At 42.7% G+C, this 18662-nt stretch overlaps 1 long non-coding RNA gene across 1 annotated transcript in view; it reads right to left on the bottom strand.

Moving 5' to 3' along the window:
- The window catches only part of LOC132027807 (uncharacterized), a 33119-nt gene extending 15475 nt beyond the window's left edge, over positions 1–17644 (bottom strand). The window contains exon 1 of the long non-coding RNA XR_009407210.1: positions 17522–17644. This is a non-coding gene — a long non-coding RNA (uncharacterized LOC132027807). The remainder of the gene's footprint in view (positions 1–17521) is intronic.
- Between the last annotated feature and the right edge of the window lie 1018 nt (positions 17645–18662).

Here is an 18662-nt window from a genome sequence, read left to right as displayed (position 1 = left end):
GGCCCCACATCGGGTTCTCTGCTCAGCAGGGAGCCTGCTTCCCTCTCTCTCTCTGCCTGTCTCTCTGTCTACTTGTGATCTCTCTCTGTCAAATAAATAAACAAAATCTTTAAAAAAAAAAAAAAAAGAGTCTAGCCTTGGGTTGGAGTTTTCTTGTCTCTTTTTTTCTTTGTTTCTTAAATTCCACAAATGAGTGAAATCATATGGTATCTGTGTTTCTCAGACCTGTTTCACTTAGGATTATATTCTCTAGAACTATCCATATTGTTGCAAATGGCAAGATTTCATTTTTTATGGCTGAGTAATATTCCTTTGTGTGTGTATGTGTGTGTGCACATGGGCACACGTGTGCTATAACTTCTTTATCCGTTAGTCTATTGGTGGACACTTAGGTTAATTAGGGACAGTAGACCCAATCCTGAGGAAATCAAGGCATGATCGGTCAGCACTTGGTGGGTGGAGGTGAGTGGAGAGCAATCTTAATCAAAGCGAAATGTAGAAATAATAAATCATAGTTTGATGAATGTTAAAGAAATCTAAGACTTCAGTGTTGGAAGAAGCCAGGACATTGATTATGACTGGGCACCACGTGCCAGGTGAACAAGACCACTGACTGTCCTTTCTGGTCCCTCTTGCTTGTGTGGGGGCAGAGGACGTGGTCCATCCAGTGAATGGTGAGAGCACGCAACACCTGTCACTTCTAGGCCACATGACTGCCAGTGAGAGAACCACAGCCCCGCCTCCCCCCATCCAGAGAGCTCTCCTCTGTCACTTCCATCACGGCAATCTGCAGCAATGGAAACTGGCTGCTCCCTCTCCCCAAGTCCCAGAGCAAGGAGACATGGAAAGGAGCTCTTGCTGACCCACAGTGAACCTGTGGCACAGATGAGAAGGAAATCTGGATGGCACAAAGCCTTCACTGGGACCTGGATAGGGAAACTGAGGACCCCAAAGGAAAGAAATCCACCCAGCATCGTAGAGCTGGCTACCCAGAAGCACGAAGGCAAGATTCCCAGACCCCCGACCCCCCGTGTCCCATCAGTGCTCTTCTCCTTTAGACCTCACTAAGCACGTCACATGTTTTGCAGGTCGCTGACCCCTTCTAACCGGAAGCATAGTCTGCTTCTATAAATTAAGGCAAAGTCTGAATTAAACTCATCGTTGCCTAATTTTTACAGATTGTCTCCTAGTGCCCCAGACTCAGAACTCTGTTTTCTTGGGAGATGGAGGAAGACATCCAGGGGGTCTGGAGGGGTGGGGGAATGAAACCTGTTCTGTTATTTATAGAATCGAGGCTAATTTAATTAACTTTGGCAGAAAGTGCTCAATTTCGCAGACAGTTGCCACCCATTTCTCCTGCAGACTGGATTTCCTCATAGTAACTGACTCCGCTCCATCTTCCCCTTTGATGTATGATGCTATAAAACAGGGAGTGAGCAAGTCACCTTCGAAGAGGCCTTTTGTCATTGCAATAACTAGAAGTAATTTATGAGCACCTGGAATTTGGGTTCTCTGTCTCTGACTCGGCAACAGACTGAAATCACAATCTGGATGCTGGCAGCCAATCAGAAGGTCAAAGTGACTCTGAGATGTATCAGCCTTCTAGAATCTAGGGTAAGGAAACTGCAATGCCCACACGCAGCAATGAAATCATCAGCAAAGAGTTTAGACTCCAGCTGCCTTTGGGGTATTTGGGGTATCCTGGGATACCTTCCCCTATCCAGATCACCATCTACGTCCCTGCCATCCATCAAGACCCTGTTTAATTCCTGCCTCTTCTAGGAAGCCCTCCCTGACTACCCTAACCCAGACATGTACTATATACTCTGACTGCACAATTATACTGGCACCTGTCACTCTCTTGTTCAGTGCATGCTCTTTATGCATGTAGGTCTAGACTCTACAGATCATCGTTCTTCCTGTAAACATAGGTTTCATCTCCCATGCCATTGACCAGTTAGTAATGGCTGCCTCAAGTACTGTAGGGAGAATCTGAAGCTGCATCTAGGCTCGGTGGTCAAAGTGTAAAGATTGACTGGCAAAGTCAGCAATGGGCATCAGCTGAAAAAGGAAAAGGTACGCCCTATGTTTGCCCTCGGTGGTGTATATAATAAATTGTTTAAAGATCAGGTCCAGGGGCACCTGGGTAGCTCAGTGGGTTAAGCCTCTGCCTCCGGCTCAGGTCATGATCCCAGGGTCCTGGGATACAGCCCCACATCAGCTCTCCACTCAGCAAGGAGCCTGCTTCCCCCTCCCCCTCTGCCTGCCACTCTGCCTATTTGTGATCTCTCTCTCTGTGTCAAATAATTAAATAAAATCTTTAAAAAAATAAAATAAAATAAAGGTCAGGTCCATAATGTACACTTACTAATATTCCCAGGGACATTTGCATAGGTACACAATGCATGCCCCAAATTATTTGATGAATAAATATTTCCCATTTTAACAATGACCTAACTCCAATGCATTAATCATATGTGTTCTAATTATCATTCTTTCAAACAGTCCTTAACACACATATGTGGAGACCAGACTCCCCTCAGAAATTCTTGCAAAGCTAGATTTTCAATGAGGGATGGCTTTTGACAGATCAGCCCCCTAACATTTCTGAATCTGAAAATACTAATACATTTCAAACTCCTAGCCTCTGTACAGTAATTAATGATTTTCAAAATTTTGTATCTTGTTCCTCGTTTGATCACATGAGTTTCATGAGATAAAATGTTACTTCTATCCTATAGCATTGCAACAGCTCGTTTAGTAGCATAGTGATTAGTCAGGACCAGAAAAGGTAACCCAGCAAACATTAACCAACCCCCCACAAAGTAAAATAAGCATTTAAGATATAGGCTGGTGTTTCCTACAGTGTTTCTTCCCCACATGGTTTTTTGTGGTCAGCTAAATTTGGAAAACACAACCGGTTTCCCTACAGTAGGATTCCTCAGAGCTGCTACTATTAATGCACTTGGCAAATTGCAGAGAGGACCCTCGACAAGAAATATTTTCTACCTCTTTGACTCTAGAACCCCTTGAATGAAAGCATCCAAGTCCTACAAAACCTTTTAGAGAAATGCTTGCCTGGGGTCATCAAACTCCTCTCCTCGGATTTACGTAAAGTTATCAGCCAGGGCACTGAAAGGAAGCCGAGTAGTTAAGAGCTCAGGATCTAGAATGCCTCTGGGTTCAAGTTCTGGCTCAAGCACTTACTGGCCATGACTCTGGAGGAGTCACTGAGTGCCCAGCCCCACTTCTGTGCCTGAACATGCAGATTCTAACAGGGAACTTGGGAAGATTGAGTGAAAGGAGGCAGCAGAGTACCTCCCTCATCCACGCACTCAGTAAAGGGTCGCTGGCAGTACCGCCAATGAGAAGGAAGGTCCGAATGGAAATCTATGTAAAAACGGGACAAAATGTCACAGGTCAGGCTGCACTGGAAGCTGATTCCAAAATGGAATCTGGAGCACAGGAGGTTTATGGAGGAGCGCTCCTGAGGATGACATCAGTGGAAGGGAAGGGAGGAAGGATTGAAGGGACATGGAACCATGAGGCAGCCAACCCCAGGGGGAGAGATGCGGCGCTAAAATGACCCTTCAGGACTGTCCCCAGCTGGGCTGAGAAGGCTGGGCCTTTATAACCCCATACGGATCAATCGCTAGATGTGGGTCACCCCAGGAAGGCCTCAGCTTGGGCACCATGACTCTCTGCAACTCAGACAGTCCTACTAGGGGCCACCAGCAGCTGGGACAAGTCCTCCACCTCCTCAGAGGGGGTCTGAGCAGCGCCCGCATTGACCTGCACATAGCACAGTGTCCACCATGCAAAGAAAAAAAAATCCTCAAAAACCGAAACAAAGCAAAAGTTTCCTCTGATCCTCTGGGAAGGAAAAAGGGCAATCTGCAGACATCAACCAAATCTAGTCATTTATTTGCTCATCATTTATTAATGCCTACCATATGCCAGGCCCCAGGGCTTAGGGCTTATGAATCAGGTACTGATTCTAGAGCAATAATAATAATAATGTTTTCTCCTGACTTCTTAAGTCAGGAAAATAAAGACAGGGAAACAGAGAAGGAAGCACTATCACATCACTTGAAGCCAGGATGTATTCTCAGGTGATCAGTCACCTGTCAGCCCGGTATGAAAAGGTGTTAATTTGAATGAAGAAAGGGACACGGCAATTTTTTTCCCCATCGCAATACATCAAGTTGTTCTCCCAGTGACTTCGCGTGCTTGGCAAACTGTGCGCGCTGCACAAAATTGAATTCCCAGGTTTGGGGAAGCCTGGGCAGGCTCAAGGTACACGAGGATTTATTGCTTGAGGTACTTAAAATGCCTCCCACTATATTTGTTGTGACCTTCTCCCCCTGCCCATGGCCCCAAGTTAAACACAGCCTAGGGCTGAGCAAAGGTTAAAAGCACACCAAATCAAGCAAAAGCAGCCCCAAGGAGACAGGTCCCTGCCTGGTGCTGGGATGGGGAAAGTCCTTTGTGTCCCTGGAAGGCTCTCAGCCTTCTTCTCTCCCCTGGGAGCTCCAGTCCTCACTTTTCCCACTGAACGTCTTCTCAAGAGGCCAACAAGATAGTCTGCAACTGTCATTTCACGTTTGCATAGCACGTTACCATTCTGGACCTGTTTCTGGGCCTCACCACCAGCCAAGAGGCAGGAATTGCTAAAATGATCGCGCCTGCTCTAGAAGTGAGGGCACGGAGGCCTCCAGAGGCACAGTGACTTGCCCAAGGTCACAGAGCAAAAATAAGCAGGACATAAGCCAGGCCCTCTCTGCCACAAACCGGCCCCACACACTCTCAGCCAAAGGGGTCAGGCCAGGCCTTGGCAGTGTGCCTTATACTTAGTAGGACGGCTGATCCAGGCCATGCCCTGGGGGGATTACGTGGGAATCCACAGTGAGAATGGCCAGCCTCCCAGACCAGGCTCATGTCTACACTACTGTGCAAATGTATTATCCAAATCAAACCCAGCTGGAGAAGCCAAAGTGGGGTCCCCCCCCCTTTGTATAATTATCGAGCCAAAGCAACAGATCAAAATTTTGAAATAAAATAACAGATTTTTTTTTTAACCTTCACCACTCCAAGTGAATTTGGAAACTGATCATCCTCCAAGCTGGAATATTGTTCTTGTCTGTTAAATTTCTTGTCTGAAAATTTCCCAAGCATAATTTTCAGAATGAGTTCTTGGCATGTATTTATCCTACACGTTCTCTTTCAGTCACGCAAACACCCGCTAAGCACCTGCAGACGGAGAGGTGCTGGGCTAAGTGCTGAGGGCCAGGCTGGCGGATGCCCGACCTCCTCAGTGGGTCTCACGTGTTTGATAGGGCTATTAAACAGCTAAGCGCAATGCAGGATTTAGAAACATTGCTCTTCATAACTCTGCTGGAGGGAGTTTAAAATAGTACAACCTTTATGAAGAGCAATTCTCAAGCAGTAGCTACGGAAATTTTAAATGTGAGTTACTTGGGATCCAGCCGATGCAAAAGTAAAACAAAGCAAACTACGCTAAAACAATAGATACCAATGCAAGGGCAGAAAGTTACAGGTATGAAAATATTCGTTTCAACACTGTTAGTAATAGCCAAAAAAAAAAAAGTTGGAAGAGGAGAAGAAAGGGAAGGGAGAAGGGAAGAGAAGGGGAGAAGAGAAGGTGGATGGTTTTTAAAACTGCAGTGCATTTATACCTTAAAGAGGCAATAAATATGAGGCATCTGTCTGCACTGACTGGAGAAAATGTTTCTAAGTATGCTAAGTGAAAGCAAGCAAGTTGGAAAACAAAGCATGTGCCATACATATGTGTGCTTGAGGATTTGTGGATCTACGGACACAGGCATGTGTGTACATGTAAGTGTGTACGTGTTAAACTCAAAGGAAAACAAAGGAAACATACAGACCAAACCGTTGGGTGGATCTCTCCCAGGATAAGAACAGAGATGGTTTAAGTTGACAAACTTCGGAGCTATTTGCAAAGTAGATAACTTTTGTCATTTTGAAAACCCAAGCTAGCAAAATAAAGAGCACTGGATGCTCTGACTGTGATGAAAAGAGGGCTCCTTCCGACCCCCCAAGGAGAAGGGAATTCCCCTCACTGCCCTGTCATTTCCAGGGGCTTCTCCCACCATCTCCAGCAAGCCCCAGCAAGACCCCACGCATCCTGCGATTTCTAGCCCCACCTAGTGGCAAGCGGGTGCCAGGCAGCCGCCCACACTGGTAGGGAAACACCGTTGTGTAAAAGGAGGGCGATGAGCCGGACTTCACAGCTAAATACCGCACAATGACAAGTGACAAAAGAGGCCCTTGAGAGCCCCACTTACCTCACGGGTCGTTGAGCGCAGCAAATGAGCCAAGTCTGCGTAGAGGCTACGATTCCCAGCCCACACGTTCGTTTGTTCAAGAAACACAATTTCTTTTATTCTTATGACTCGGCTAAACTTCTATTTTGAGTTCTTATGTGCCAAGAGGACGGAAATTTATTTTCAGTCCATACAGTACCTCTGGGCTCCCATGCACACGTTCACCCACTAATAACATGAGGATTACAGGTGGGGTCTCTGGGGGCTAGTGTGCGGGGAGTGGGGTCAGGTCAGCACAGGATTTCTTGAGATGCCCCCGTGGCTTCAAACTGAGCTTCTTCAGGCCCAGCAACCTCCCTTGCCTCTGAGTGGAGCGCTCTGTGCATAACCTGCCCCCCCTCTCCAAAAAACTGGCTGCCCACCCTGCTCTCCTGTGAGCCCAGGGGGCAGGACACAGGACATCTCTCTCCCAGACCCACCGTGCACACTGCTCTTGTCACTTCTCCACACCACAGAACAGCTTTCCAGTCCAGATAGGGCTGTGGGGAGTTGTAAATCCCTCTGTTGATGGGAGCACAGAAAGCCTAAAAGCTCTGCCTCAACCTCCCTGGAGGCGAGGAAACTCAATGTAATGCAGAGTAGAACACGATGCAGAGATGGGAGAAGGAAAAACAGAAGGAGGAAAAGGACGAGGCTAAGTGCCATGGGCAAATGTTGTAGCGCTGTGGCTGGGGGGTTGGTTATTGGCCTATAATTGTCTTGGTTTAGCTCCCCATTGAAGCACTTGCTGGTCAAATAGCGGTCCAACTATTTCACTGTTCTTCAAGGATGATAGCATCCACCTTTGTGGGCCATTGCGGGAATGCAGTGAGATAAAGGGATGCAGATACTGAACGGTATTTTCCTTCCCACTCCACTTACAAATAAAGGCTGAAATTCTACTTTGGCCCACTGCGATTCCATTCAGAGTGCTCCACACACCACCTCTGCCTGAAGGTGGAAAACATCCACTGTCTCAGCTGGAAGCTCACGCTGACATCACTCATTCTTCCTTAAGATAAAAGACAGAGTAGTGTGTCTGCTTCTATAGCTGAGCCTCTAAAAGGAGTTTCCAGGCCAATATCTCTTTAGGAATTATAACTTTTCCCAAGGTTGAGAGAAGCAATTGTTGGGACTTAATGGCAATATCTACTCAAAGGCTCTTGAAGGGTTAATCTCAAAGACTTTACTCAGAAAAGTCTTCACAGGGACATATCCTATGAAGCCTTGAACCAAGGGACAAGCCTCTCCCCAAAGAGGCAATAGTTTTCCTAGCTTCTAGATGCATGGGACTCACTGAGAAAGCTTCCAGAGACTTGGGGTAGTGGACACGAATCTGCATTTCTAACAAGTTCCTGGGCAATTGTGATGTTGTTCGTAGGAGACCATTCTCTAAGAACCAATGGATTAATGAGAAACACAGCTCAACAGAAGGGCCAAACTTATTCCGGAAGACTAAAATTGACAGGGATTTCCATATGTAACTCATTCCCCTGGGATAACATTATAGATATCTATAGGAAAGAGTGCAATGATCTTTAGCACACCTTGCTCAAGAATGAAGGTCTTACAGTTACTAACACTCATCATTCCCATTAGAATGGAAAATGTTACAAGGCTGGTTCCCAGGAAATTTCAGGTCTCAATGGGAAGAGTCTTTCCCAAATCCTCCCAAATACCACTCCATACAAACCACCCCCGACAGGACCAGGGAATCCATTTGTCCTATAATTCTACATACACACTTCCTCCCACCCATGCTCTAAAGTTAAAGAGTATGCCTCAGCTCATCCTCATCTCTTCTGTGGATGGGTCCCTTCTTCCAGACTCAGCAGGTCAAGACATCCACTGAACCAGACATCTGCCAGCTCACAAGAGCCAGCTCATCTAGAAATTTCCCCTGATCCTTGGGAGGGGGTGGGAGCCATGTAGTCCTACTCTCTACAGTTTCTGACTAGACCAGCAATTAAGAGATTTGGCCCAAGCCAATCAGATGACTTCTGGGAATTTGAAAATGAGATTGAGAGACAGCTAGTCAGTATCCGAAATTAGCTGAACTGATCATTATGAGGTGGCCAGAATTCACCAGATAGCCTGACAGCAGAAGTAACTGATCTATAGGAGTTAAAAGAACAAAGTCACTGTGCACAGGTGGAAAGAGAATTGACAAGCCTGTCTCTGTGGCATTCAAGACCCCAGCTTGTATCCCTTCCTGAGGCCTTCCTCATCCCCACTCTTGGATTCAATATGACACTTGGTGTCCTCTGTACTTTTCACCTTTTCTATTTAAGATAGCTCCAGTCAGAATCACTCATGGATTCAGTCACCAGCTGGTTAATTGAGCACCCAAGCTGAGCCAGGAGCTGTTCTTGGTGCTGGAGAAATGGAGGTGAGCACAGCAGACGCATTCTTCATCCCATGGAACTGACCTGCAAACACTTTCATGATCTGCAACCTAGGACACTTAGTATAGGCCCCCCCACTTGCCCCCATAGAGAGAAATGCACACACAGAAAGAAAAGTTACCAGAAAACATACCAGTTTATTGAGCAGATACTATGTGCCAAGTACCCCCCCCCAAGTGCTTCACATGTACTTTCTCTCAATGAGGCAGGTACCATGATCATCTCGTTTTGCCCAAGGACACACAGGATTCACACCTAGGGGTCTGAATCCTCAGAGCCATGCAGAGACAAGAGGGAGAGAAAAGTCCGGAACAAAAGCAGACACTGAGGGAAGACACACACACATGCATGCACATACCAACACACCTTTGCATGCACATACACACCCACACAGCAAATTCAGGCCTGTATCAGCACAGACTCGGACATCCTCCTGTCCTTTATCAGCTGCTGGCCTCTCTGCTGTTAGGAGACAAAAAACCAACCCCTCCCTCCTCAGAAATAACTTTGAGGAGTAGTTGGGCTCTGTAATACTTTAATTGGACAAGAGCCTTCCAAATGTGCCTCCTGAGAACAGCGGGGATGCCTTTCCACCTGCCTTTTAGAAAATGTGCCCTCCCTGGATTGCATATGAATGCTCTTAGAGAAATGCCAGAGAATCATTTTGAATGCTTTCCACCAGCAGGTCAGCACTTACCCACCGGATGCCTCCCTGGGAGCCCCATTCAGGTTCCCTTTCACTTCCTACCCAGTCTGCTCCTTGCAGACCTAGGAGAGCAGGAAGCAGCTCTGACCCACTGGGCAGAAGTAAGGCTCTCTCTGCCAAAAGCCCCTGCTCAGGGTGGTAAGCAAAGCACTCAAACCTAGCCAAGGCTTTAGGACCTACTGAGCCTGGAAAGGACATGGGATTCTAAGAGGCAAGAGAGAATGGGGGAAACAGAGGGCAGAGACCCACTGTGTGCACCTCATTCTCCTCCTCTGTAAAGCTGGGAGCCTCCAATCTGCCTAGCCTAGGAACAGAGACCATTCACCGAGCACAGCCACTGTGCTCAACACAGATGCATGTTATTTTTTTAAAAACCCTGGTATATAGAAATGACTGCTCCATTTTATAAATGACAAAACTGAAGTTCCAAAAGATACAGATGCTTAAAAAAAAAAAAAAAAAAGACAGAGCTGGTTCCCATGGCTAGTCCTGGTTCACATGACTAGCAAAGGCAGAAATGTCACTTTCCAAATTCCACGCTCTTAGCCACAAGCTGGCCTCCCTCGACTTGAGTTTAAGCGAATAAAGCTGGCTGGTGAAAGAGGAAAGGGCCAAGCCACCAGCTCGTGTTTGCCTTCATAATGTGCCAGCATTTGGCCTGATCAGCTGCAACCAGCTTTCCTCACCTCCGCCCACCCCCTCACCCCCCCACCCCCACCTAACCCTGAATTATCTCCTCACCCAGCGGCAGACTTCTTTCAAAATCCTAAAACAGGAGGCTTAACCCCAGAACATCTCAGCGGCCACCCAGCCCGGCAAGGTCACAGAGCTCTGAAACAAATGTGCTGACAAAACCATATCCCATCATCGTGGCTAGAGATTTTTAGAGAAACAGAAATCTGAGATGTGCTGAGGGAATTGGCAAGTGGGAAGCGGTATCAGGGTTTAGGCTTCAAAGGCTCTTGAAGGAACAACAGGACACATCTACTGTAAAGCCCCCTAGAGTGGAACTATATGATGAATTTGGGGAAACCTCTTCGAAATCCTTTGTCTCCCATTCTCTCTCCTGGCGAACTCACTCACACTTTTCCATTTAGTGTTTCCTGCTTGGCTCTCACCCGGTTGAGCCTCTTTCCACTTGTCTATCCTGAATTCTAAAGGTTCTCAGCAAAGGAGAACACAAACAAAAACAGCCAAATAGTTATCCAATCCTCTATGGAAAAATAAACTTCTATTGGCACACGTCTCAGAAACAAAAAGATATGTTGTTGTTGTTGTTGTTGTTGTTGTTGCTGAATATCATCTTTATTTTCTTTCCAGTTTTTACGGAGCTATAATTGACACACAGCACAGTATCCATGTAAGGTATACAGGGCACCGATTTGACTTACATGTTGTGAAGAGATTACCGCGATAAGTTTAGTTAACATCCATCACCCTACATCGATACAAAAAAAGAGACAGAAAAAGAGAAAACAGTTTTTTTCTCCCTGTGATAAGAACTCTTAGGGTCTACTCTAACAACTTCCAAATATACTACACAGAGTTAACTGTGGTCATCATGTTGTACATTACATTCCTAGTCCTTATTTATCTTAGAACCAAAAATTTGCACCTTTGGACAACCTTCATCCAATTCTGCCTCCCAGCATCTCCCTAGAGTGACACGCTTTTATCTTATATCAGATATGGCACATTTTTGGGGTACCTGGGTGGCTCAGCCAGTTAGGCATCTGCCTTCAGCTCAGGTCATGATCCCACAGTCTTGAGATCAAGTCCCGTGGGGGGGTGGGGGGGGTGGTCCCTGCTCAGTGGCGAGTCCGTTTTTTCCTCTCCATCTGCTCCACCCCTCTGCTCCTGCTCTCTCTCTCTCTCAAATAAGTAAATTAAATATTTAAATAAAAATAGACATGGCACTTTTTCAGTTACAGAAGAGAACAATCAATATCTTAGAGCTAATTGTGACTCAGACGTCAGCTGGTGTTTGTCTGTACTCACCATTCAGAGAAGATAGAATGTAAGCTCGGGTAGGGCAGGCATTTTGCCCCCCCACCCCCGCCCTGCCGCTGTATCCTCAGAGCATGGAATAGTGTATCAGTATCGTGCATCACATGTAGGTCTTCAATAAATATTTTCGAAAAAATAAATAAGATTAACTCAACACACACACACACACACACATATCCTCTGAGACAGGCAGAATTATCAAATGGCCCCAGGGCTTCCCACTTCCTACTATGCTAGCTCTTGAATAAATATGTAAATGAGTGAGGTGATGGATGTGTTAATGAGCGAGATGCAGGGAACTTTTTACAATGTACACGAATACGCATATCAACTCATCACAACGTACACCTTCAATATTGTACAACTTTATGTGTTAGGTGTATCTCAATAAAGCTGAAAGTTAACATTTTTTTTTAATTTTAAGTTTTCACTTCAAAATAAGTGCAGCTTATATTTGCCCTCCCTTTACTGCCTCGCTTCCCCACTCCCCTACTGCTGTTTCCTAGAATTACCACCTAAATAAACTACATGCCTTCAAATTCTTGTCTCAAGTCCTATTTCTAGGACAGTACAAATTAAGAATACATCTTTGTTCTTAAAAGTTTTCATATAGGGGCGCCTGGGTGGCTCAGTGGCTTAAGCCTCTGCCTTCGGCTCAGGTCATAATCCCAGGACCTAGAATCGAGTCCGGCATCGGCATCGGGCTCTCTGCTCAGTGGGGAGCCTGCTTCCTCCTCTCTCTCTCTGCCTGACTCTCTGCCTACTTGTGATCTCTATCTGTCAAATAAATAAATAAAATCTTTAAAAAAAAAAAAAAAAGTCCTCATGTACCCCACTTCTAGAAAATTCTAACTCCAGCTTTGTGCCATCTCTTGGCTTCCTTTCCTCTTCCCACTCTGTGGGAAGTTGCTCTCTGTGCACTCTGTGACTAGTTGCTCTCAAGATTTGTTCTCCCCTCCTTCCTCACTTACAGAACCCCTGGTTTTCACCTGGGCACATGATTTGAGTAGACACATTTTCCTGTCTCCCTAGCAGTTAGATGTGGCCATCTTCATTCTGGCCAAGGAGATATAAGAGGAAATAGTTTATGCTCAAGGTCCTTAGGAAATATCTGTATCAGGAGGGATGTGCTCTCCTCTGCGCTTCCTACTTCCTCCTGGCTAGAGAGTGGGTATCATGACTGTAACTCCAGGAGTCACTTGGAATAAGAGGTGGCCTCGACACAAGATGGAAGGAACATAGATCTCTGAAAATACCACCCAACTGTAACCATTTAAATGTGAGAGAAATATCTTTCTACCTTATTTAATGACTATTATTTTTATTTTCTATTACTTGCTGTTAATCTATTACTTGGTTCCTAATCCAAACTGCTGATAGCCTCTGAAATCTCACCTCCACTCATTCCCATTAAATTTAAATGCAAAGCCATTTACCCATCTCCTCTGGTGACATATAACCTTAGAATCTCATGTCTCTCATTATGTTTTTCAGGGTATTTACCCAAAGTAAGATGAGGAACAATGGGCCAACTAATCAGATAACACTTCACCACCCTATGCAATCATAATAAATTTAGCACTCTACATGAGATTTATTCTAGATGCTACTCCCAGTGCTTACACAATTCACTCATCTTTAAGAATCCATATTTTCATTTTATAAAAACAACTTAGTGTGTCTTTCCTTTATAAGCTATATCTCCATATACTGAGCTAGTTGAATAAGGAACAATTTCATCATATAAGAATTTCAGTTATTAAGCTGTGAAGAAATTTGGAATTGGAATATCACCATATTGCTCTCTCTAATGAATTATGGATCTATGAAATGATTTTTCAGTGGCTACTAAAATCATGGAAAAGCAAGAAAGAAACCACACTTAATACCTCTCGATGGAAGAGCACAGCACCTATGAAACAGTCTTGCAAAAACAAGTCAAATGTGAATGTAATCACACACCCTACTCTTGGATTCACAGGAAATGCAGGGACAGAAGAACATGTTAAATGAAACCCACAAGGATGCAATCAACAAAATCCATACCAGATCAAAAATGATCTGGTTTCACCAAAAAAAGATTTCGAAGAAAAAAATGTGATGATGGAAGAATCTATAGATGAAAAGAAACTTAAGGAGCCGATGCCAGTGAGAAGCAGAATGAGAACTTCCAAACTTTTTCTCTGTAAAAGCACTGAGAACAGTGACAAAACTGTCAAAATCAACTGCAAATTAGCCAAAGGCTTATAACAATCTTGGAAGGATTTATTCAAGATAAACGATTGAATCTCAGTAAAACAGTGAGTTTTGTAATATTTTAACTTGCCCTTGTCTCTCATCCCTTCTCCCCAGCTCAGCAGTGCCTAAAACCTAGTAGTAAAAAGCAGCAACCTACCAGTCACAGAAGAGGGTGGAATGGGGTTGGAGCTCCTTCAAAGTCCCATTTTCAGAGAATTACCATTACTTGACCTGTCCCCTGGTTTCTTGGAAGGCAACACTTGAAAGTATGAGTATGCCTTTCTTTGATCAGACTTGGAGTCTGGCTAGTTTGAACAGACTTTTCCACAGGGGCATTTGTTGAATACAACTGTTTAACATCACAGCTGTTGGGGGTAGGGAGAAGGAGGAGGAGAGTATCAATAATGTTTGAGGCAAGCAATAAGTTAACCAAAAAGCTTAAAAGGAAAAAATAAGAAATGAGATCGCCATAATTGGCTTTGAAGAGCTCTAGAATACTGCTGTAAATCTAGCAGGCCACATGCATTCATAGACTTGTGTGCATGATATAAAAGACCTGAAATATCCTAAGCTCTTGTCTCTGGCTAATACTGAGTCTCCACTCAAGCAGGAAGTTAAAGCTAAGGAAAGCTGTAAAACTGCCCAACTCAGCATTAAACATATGTCCCAACATAAAAACAGAGCACCCTATTAAAGACTGGGCAACTTACTGGTTCCAAAAATTTAAGGAAATCTCTATCCAGTTATTAGCAGTTATAATCAGTCTTTAGTGGCCATACATGACAAAGAATACAAGGTATACAGAATTAGTTCTCCCCCCAAAATACTAAACAAACAAAACAACAACAAATGGCAGTGATAACAAATCCTCCTTTGGGAAGGAAAGAAAATCTGATTTTAAGTGTCCTGTTTTCAACCAAAAAACTAAAAAACATGCAAATTAATAAGAAAATATTGCCCAAACATAGGAAAAGGTCAATCAATAAAAATCGTCCAAGGAAGTCCAGATATAGGACTCACTAGACAAAAACTTCAAATCATGTATTCTACACATATTCAAACAGCTAAAGTAAATTATATTTAAAGAACTAATGGAAAGTGAGATGACAACTCACCTAATAAAGAATATCAATAAAGAGATAGAAATTATTTATTAAAAGAACCAAATAAATTCTGGAGTTGAAAAGTACAATAACTTAAAAAAAAATTGCTATAAGACTCAACAGCAGATGTGAGCTGGCAAAAGAAATAATCAGTGAACTTGAAGATAGGTAATTGAGATTATCTAGCCTGAAGAACAGAGAGAAGAAAGAATGTAGAAAAAAAGACTCAGAGAACCATGGTACTCCATCAAACATAACAACACATGCATAATGGGAGAGAAATAAGGGCAGAAAGAGTATTTGAAGAAATAATGGGCAAAAACTTCCCAAATTTTATAAAAAACATTAACCTACACATCCAAAAATCTCAGCAAATTCCAAATAGGGTGAAAACTCAAAGAGATCCACACCTAAACAAATCATAATCAAAATGTCAAAAGACAGGTGCCTGGGTGGCTCAGTCAGTTAACCATTCGATTATTGATTTCAGCTCAGATTATAATCTCAGGGTCCTGGGACTGAGCCCCATGTAGGGCTCCACACTCAGTGGGAAGTCTTCTTAAGACTCTTTCTCTCCCTCTCTTTCTCTCTCTGTCCCTCACCTCCCGTGCTCACACTCTCTCTCTGTTTCTCTAATGTAATAAATAAATAAATCTTTAGAAAAAATGTCACAAGACCAAGAAAGAATCTTTGAAAGTAACAGGAAGGAAGCAACTTGCATGTACAAAGAGATCTTCAATCAGATTAATAGTTTGTCTCTCATCCAAAACTAGGGAGGCCAGAAGGCAGTGGGATAACATACACAAAGTGCTGAAAAAAAGGCAATTAACCAAGAATCCTACATTAAGTATATCTATCCTTCAAAAATAAAAGAGAAAGAAGGCATTCCCAAAAAACAGAAACAATCTGTTGCTCGCAAACCCAGCTTCCAAGAAATATTAAAGGGAATCCTTCAGGCTAAGATGAAATGACACTCGACAGTAACTCAAATTCACATGAAGAAATAAAGACCATCACTAAAAGTAACTCCATAGGTAAATATAAAAGACAACATAAAAGGATTTTTGGTTTATGAATTCTTCTTTCTCCTCTCTGACTTAAAAATGCCAATACATTAAAAAAAAAAAAAAAAAAACTACATAAAGATGTGCCTGGGTGGCTCAGTCAGTTGATTGTTGGACTCAGGCCCTGATCTCAGGGTTATGAGATTGAGCCCTACATCAGACTCAATGCTTAGTGGGGAGTCTGCTCAGGATTCTCTCTCTCCCTCTGCCCCTCCCCGCAATGTGAGCTCGCAAGCTCTCTCTCTCTCTGTATCCACCAAATAAATTAATTAAGTTTTTAAGATACAGCTATATAAAGTAATAATTGTAAATCTGTGCAAATGAGCATATAATTTATAAAGATTTCATTTGTATGACAATAATGGCACAAAGGAGGAGGGAGGGAATGGAGCTACATAGGAGCAAAGTTTTTATATAATACTGAAATTAAGTTCGTATTAATACAAGTGAGGTTGTTATAAATTAAGATGTTCATTGTAATCTCTAGGAAACCTAAGAAAATATTTACTCAAAAATATAAAATGGTACTCTAGAAACTCGAAAGGTAATAATAAAGGAACAAAGGAACAAAAAAATAAAATATATAGAAAACTAATAGTCAAATTGCAGACATAAATCCCACCTTCTCAGTCATTACATTAAATATAAATCAATTAAACATCCCAACTAAATGACAGAGACTGGCCCAATGGATTTTTTTAATGATCCAATTATTCGCTGTTTACAAAGATTCATTTCAGATTTAAAAACACAAATTGGTTGAAAATAAGAAGATTGGAAAAGATATTCTATGCAAATAGTAACCAAAAGAAGAGAGTTGGTGTGGCTATATTAATTATAATTGTTTTTGTTTTATTTCATATAAATGCATAATGTATAATAATATTGATATATACACACAATCTATATATACATATACATATATTTACACATATAAATATGTAAATTCTGGAGGTACAAGATGGAAAATGTGGGCTAAATGAAGCAAGATTAGTCATGAGTGGATATTTAATGTTTCTGGGTATGAGTGAGTCTATGACAGTCCCTTTTATTATCTTTCTCTTTTCAAAATTTTCCATAATAAAAGACAAAAAAGGGGGGGGCACAACAAAGCTACCTGACTACTCACTCTGAGATGTGCTAAGACCAAAAAGTTTAATACTTGTTGATCCATTCAAACATTTGTTGAGCATTAGCCATGAGCAAATCACAGGGATAAACATGCTCTCAAGTAGGGACAGATAAAAATAATTATAGACAAAGTATTAGAAACAAAGAGTGGAAGAAGTGTCATAACAGAGGCCCAAAGGCAGGACTATGAGTTAGTGAAGGAGAGATTATTGCTGATGGTGGGACAAGGACAAGCCTGAATTCACTGAATATTCAGGCAGGAAGGATCTTTATCAAACCCTCTTACTTATATCTGAAAAATATAATATCTAGAGAAGAATTAGCTTTTTTCAGTTATTCAGCAACATTCTAACACAGCTGGGATATATTTTCTTCTGTAGCTAACATTCACAACAGATTATTATGTACTGGCACCTTCCGAAGAATTTCACACATATTATTTTATTTTATTCTCACAATGTATTCCACTACTAACCCATCTTGCGAGGAGGAAAAAGAGGCTCAGAGAAGTTCAGCCACTCACCCAAATTGACACAGCCAGGAAGTGGCAGAGCTGGGTCTCAGACCTGGAAAGTTTGTCTTCAGAATGTTCTCTCTTCCCACCATAATGGGATTTAACCCATGGTTCCTTTTACCACTGTGCTGGATTATCCTGTGATAGGATGTACAGAGAGAAAAACAACTGATATTTCATGCAGAGAAAATGAAGATTAAACTAACACTAATACTTTGTCCAATGGGACTTTGTAGGACTGACAAATGAGGACCTTGAGAGAAGCCTATCACATTAATAATTTTATGTCACTAAACAATGGTTGCATTTTTATAAATGCACAAAATTTGCCTACTATAACCATTTTCCAGACACTTCATTCTGGTTTTCTACACTTGACAGCACAAAGCTCAGTGACTTCAGCCCTGCCAAGGGTCACTGAGCCTCCTCCTGCAGTTCTTCCCCACTCCCAGCTGGACTGCAGTGTGGAATGCTGCAGGAACAAAGACTCTCTTTCCTCCTTTCAGAGGGGCTCTGTAGCATCATAGAAAATGGGGCTCTCATCTCTGAGTGCCATCTCTGACACTACTCACCAAGTCACCAAGAACAAGTCATTCAAGCTGGACTTCAGTTTCCCCATCCATCACATAAAAGAAATTAAATCACATGAGCTTTAACAATTCACATTCTGTGGGTGGGGGTAGGGGAAATAGGGTGGCTGGGTTATGGACATTGGGAAGGTTATGTGCTATGTGAGTACTGTGAATTGTGTAACACTGATGATTCACAGACCTGTATCAGTGAATTTGCAGGGAGGACAGGGAAAAGACTTTTTAAAAAATCTCAATTAGCAGAAATAGAATCCTATAAACCAATTATAAAACAGAAAATAAAATATGTATATAAACATATATTATAAAATAAATAGATACATATTTATTTCACTATAGAGTATTAGGGAGCAGTGTTATTTTATGCCACTATTGGATTCAGAATATCAGACTGAAGCTTGTAGTCCACCTTTGCCAATAAGTAAATGAAATGATTTTATTGGTTATAATAATAACAACAATAGTAGTTAATAGTCATTGGATATTACCCATATGTCACAAACTCAACACTCTACTGTTTCCTCTGTGGCAAATCACTTAAACCTCAGCTACTAAATTTA

Source organism: Mustela nigripes, chromosome 12 (genome assembly GCF_022355385.1).
Source record: "Mustela nigripes isolate SB6536 chromosome 12, MUSNIG.SB6536, whole genome shotgun sequence".
NCBI lineage: Eukaryota > Metazoa > Chordata > Mammalia > Carnivora > Mustelidae > Mustela > Mustela nigripes.
The sequence above is the reverse complement of the archived record's forward strand: the minus strand, read 5'-3'. Positions and strand labels throughout refer to the sequence as shown.